This window comes from Tigriopus californicus, chromosome 3 (genome assembly GCF_007210705.1).
Source record: "Tigriopus californicus strain San Diego chromosome 3, Tcal_SD_v2.1, whole genome shotgun sequence".
Classification (NCBI taxonomy): domain Eukaryota; kingdom Metazoa; phylum Arthropoda; class Copepoda; order Harpacticoida; family Harpacticidae; genus Tigriopus; species Tigriopus californicus.
The window spans coordinates 4,604,110-4,608,698 of NC_081442.1; the positions used below are offsets into that span (position 1 = coordinate 4,604,110).

The 4,589-nt window shown below is 42.1% G+C and overlaps 1 long non-coding RNA gene across 1 annotated transcript; it reads right to left on the reverse strand.

The window, feature by feature from the left end:
- Nucleotides 1–280: 280 nt before the first annotated feature.
- LOC131878378 (uncharacterized) lies at nucleotides 281–1,329 on the reverse strand. The gene is made up of 2 exons (XR_009373013.1): nucleotides 622–1,329; nucleotides 281–560 (listed from the first exon to the last, which is right to left on the reverse strand). It is a non-coding gene; the product is annotated as an uncharacterized LOC131878378 (long non-coding RNA).
- Nucleotides 1,330–4,589: the final 3,260 nt, after the last annotated feature.

Sequence of the window (4,589 nt, forward strand, 5' to 3'; positions counted from 1 at the left end):
CCGCGACTTATTAGATCATATCCTGATTCTTATTTAAGCAGTAACAAAGTTTTCCATTAATTTTGATCTAGAAAATTTTAGGTTTTTAAGAAGCATCTTCGGTTTCTTAACTGAGCTAGCACCGAATAATGCAGTAAATTCAAAGTTATTTCTGATTTCAGCAGCTAAAAAGTGCCACGATGTGTGTGGGTATTTCCCTCAATACTTGATAAGGCGTTTGAACTACCGTGTGTACTTAATTGATTTGAATGTTGTTAGTGAGGTGAATGCATATTGCTGATGAAATGAACAGAGCCATAATGAAGTTCATTGGACAATTTGAAAAATGATTCGCACATCGTTTCATAACCATAGGGATAGAATGAAAACAATGAGTGATAGGATGTTTGAAGAGAAATCCGAGGATAATTTGGAACAAGTAATAATTTCTCGATCAAGGTCAGTTTTTCAAAGCACACTGAATGAGAAGAAGATTCTTCTTTGCAGCACATTTCGTCACTTTCCGGTTGTTCAAATGGGAGAACAGTTTGTGGCCATGGTAATTTTGTGCTTCCTTGCTCCTTCAAATGGACAATTTAGAAAACTGTAATTAATTAACGTTAGAAATTAATGATTTTTTACCTTGCCTTTATCATCACCATGCCTGCAAGTGTTTTGTGCCTGAGTACCTTGGAAGGAGGGATGGAGCCAAACCATGCAACTGATTAAACCATAATGGTCTTCGCGAAGGAAATGGTTTGATTTAGGAAATGGAAATAAGTAAAGATTCAGACCCAATACGAGAGCTCGGTCGGTCGATTTCGCTAAAAACAAAAATAGGGCCCTCTCAAGCAGATATAAGAAGCATAAATGTTCATTACAAAAGTCCACCAGACAAAAAGTCTAATTCTAAAATGGATATTCAATACCCCCCTGAAGGAAAAGTTAAAAAAAAACTTATTGGAGGGCACAATCAATTGACTAGTCTGACGTTATTCAGCAATTATGGAATCACGTTCCACCGCCGCCATTGAGGCTTAGAGAGTCGACATTGCCATAATCGTACTCTCTGCCTTTCCCCTTAAAGTGCAATAACTTTTTTCAGACATCCAGACAGAGTAGCCCTTGTTGATCCACACCACTTCTCAAATCCTTCCCTCCAACACAACCGCATGTCCAGTTTGAAGGAAGGCATGCTGCACGGTCACCGACAACGACAATGGCGATGATGTATCTCAAGGCGCAACTCTATCGCCCAAAGTGTTCACTCTCGTGCCCAAGCAGAAAGATCTTGAGAAAGAGAAGAAGTAGGCCGACGATCCTCACTATGTAGTATGCAGTATGATGCTAACCCAGACATACGGAACACACGCTTGTTGAGGTGGGGCAAGCAAAACTGGAATTGCAAGAATCGATTAGAGTCAAGTAGGGAGTTCATAGAAATCTGTCTGGAATGGGAAGTGTTGATTGACTGGATTGTTATATTCAAATGCTAGCGAACTTCACGCATTGCTGAAGAACTCACGGGACATGTTTCTCCATGCTCGATAAGTCAGTCGTATACGGGTTGAGTCACAAACTCAACAGATTGTGGTTGGGAGAAAGTTAACCCTTTATAAGTTCTTGCATTCCGACTCCTAGCCACAGGGTGTATTTTTATCCCACAGGAACCAAAAGCAGGGTTTTGTGCGGCAGTGAACTAGTCTCGGCCAATTCATGAATCCAGTTTCTTTCTTGCAAGTGGATATGGCGTTGGGCCATGGTTCGTTGCAGTTGTAAACCCACATGGCATTTATGTCTCAAAGTCAGAATTATTATGCAACCCTCCAAAAATTGACCTCCTGCGACAACGGTGAGATAGCTGCATTATAAAAGGTACCAACTATTTTCAAGCACAAAGCGTTGGGTGTAACTAGCGTAGTACCGATGGAGGCATGCCATAAACATGAACCCGCTGGGTTGGCCAAGTTTGCATTCAAAACTCGAGGAATGGTTCTCTTGCCTTGTCAAAGAGTTGGTTGGAGGCCATTTTTTACTTGGCAACTACTCTAGAATTCTGACTCAAACGGCGTTGTCTGAACACTAGAATAACGCATGTTTGAGATTTTCATAAACAGATGCACTGAACGTACATCTGGCGAAAAAAATGTGTAAAAACTCATTGTCATTTCAATTGCAAACTATTGTACAATTTGGACTCCGACCCAGTGTGGTTTGCCTAGAGTCATATCAAAATCATAGGGGGTCCATCCAAAACCGTCCAAGAACAGTAGTGCGTACGCTCATCTCTGAACGCTTTGCTATTGTCTGGAATGGATTGGGTTGCATCTTGAGCATATTCAGAGGTGCCTAATCTCGGAATTAAAACTGACATTTCCCATTTTAACAATCCTCCGGGAGCACAAAACTCAGAGGCGAGTCGTCCACTTCGGCCTCCAAATAGAATTCAAAGTCTCTCATCCGAATGTGTCTGAGACTCATGAAGAACATGATGATGCTCTTGTCAGGGATGAAAACCCCTTTTCAGCATTTTGCCGCAGCAAACTCTCCAGCTCCATGTTCATTTTAAGCAACTTGGTCTTTGAGCCCCTTTCGGTAGGTGCTGCCCAGGGCACAAGTCTCGATTTGGGATTAAATCCGTCTGGCTGGTTCTTCAGTCTTCCTTGTCCAAAGCAGACAAATGCTGCGACATCGCTTTGGCGCAGCGATTTTGATCCGAGCAGTAATTCCAGCCCTTTTCTTCCACGTTCATCTCAATTTTGGGTCAGTGACTTTTTGCGTGCAGACGATTTTGACAGGTGAGTTATTTTCCTCGGGTAAAGTCAAACCCTGCCCAGTTTGCTGCTATGTCTCGCTCGGCCATGATTAAGAGCAATATACGAACCACAAGTAGGTAATACATCTACAGTACACTACACAGGGTATTCATACAAAGAGCGAGAGTATGCTTACAAATACACACGGTGTATCCCACCCATCTATTCGAATGGTGTTGGCAGGTTCAAGTTCGCTCTTCACATGCACCAGCCTCATCATTACTCTCACGCAGGACAGACGAAAGGACAGCCTTTCATCTGCACATTTGTGCATTGCTAATGGATATCGGCCCGGACACCGGACACACGAACTGATCTACGTAGATTTGGTAGGAGAACACGAGAAAATGCATCGCTCGTTTATTTGTCCTCCAATAATGATACGTACTACAATGTCCGGAAAATGGACGAGACTGACAGAAGGAAGTTGACGCCTTCATTAACTAATTGAATCCTGGATGAGGGCCCAATACGGTCTGACTGTTTCAAAACAATGGCGTCGAGTGCATTTTCAACTCGGCCATTCTTAGCTTACATGTAGACGAAGTTCAATAGAACTTGAATGCAACCGTTCTCATTGACATCCTAATGGGCCTGATAATGTTCATGAAAATTGATAATCTAGAGGTAAGATAGGAAAAGATTCAATCTAATCAGGGTCTTGGAGGGAAGAAGGGCTGTTTGTGCACTTTCTCCTCCTTCGAAATGCCATCACGAATTCGAGATTTGAATTCCCAGACACAACCTTTTTTTACCCACTCGGTCTCTGGAAGCTTTTTTTTCAGTCGGCCGTATCATGGAAAGCGTCATAAACGAGGATCGGTCAACATCAACAACACTGAGAAATACCCGTTCCAGACAGAAGCAAATGGAGACCATCAATAATCCAGTTCTCAGGCCTCGTTGACTTATTTCCCTCTTAATTCTGGCCTGATAACGCAAACGAGCGAAAACCCAGAGAATAGAGTTTCAATCTCAGCTCAGGACTAGCTACATAGTCAGACGATAAAGACACTTTCTGACTTGGCCTTAGATGATCCGGTTACTTGTCGAAGAGAGCGACGGGAGGAAAGTTCGTTCAGTCTAGTAAATTGGCATTCGTTCCCTGCCCACGGGGCATCTCATCATCGCTTCTTGAACGTAGAAAAAATATCTCGTCATCTTGGCCTTTCAAGTGAAAATCTTGTTGAGATTGTCTGGGACTGAATGTGTCTGGTTTGATAGCGGATGTTGGTCAAGACACCCAAAAAAGTAAGAAAAAAAGAAAATCCTCTCCAGACAGCCTTGAACAAACACACCTCTCTCAGTCTTGGCAAGTTGGCACAAGGCACAAAACCCAATGTCCCTCTTATGTCGAACACTTTCCTCCACCGAAAAAGAGTTGTTGTTTTTGTCCAAGCACATTTTCTATGGGCAAGTGCATGCTTGCTTACTTGCTTGCTTGCTTACTTTGACAGTTGAGATCGCAGTTAAAGTACTACATATGCAGCCAGAGTTGATTGATTGTTCAGATGTCTGGACCGGCAAATTTATCACATTGTAGTTCAAAGTTGAACCTACCCGCCTTGAATGACAAATTCTATTTGTTCTCACCGGAGGTTATGTTTGGGTAGAAAAAAATTTCATCCTAGGTGTCCGTGAGAGGCATCTAAAATTAAAAGTCAAATGAAAAATGATGATTTTAAAGTATTTATTCAACCGTGTCGTGTACATTGAAGTCATTTTAACTCTTTAATGAACCCTGTTTGTATAACGATTACGTCCATTCATGACTTAATACATGTTACTTTTTAT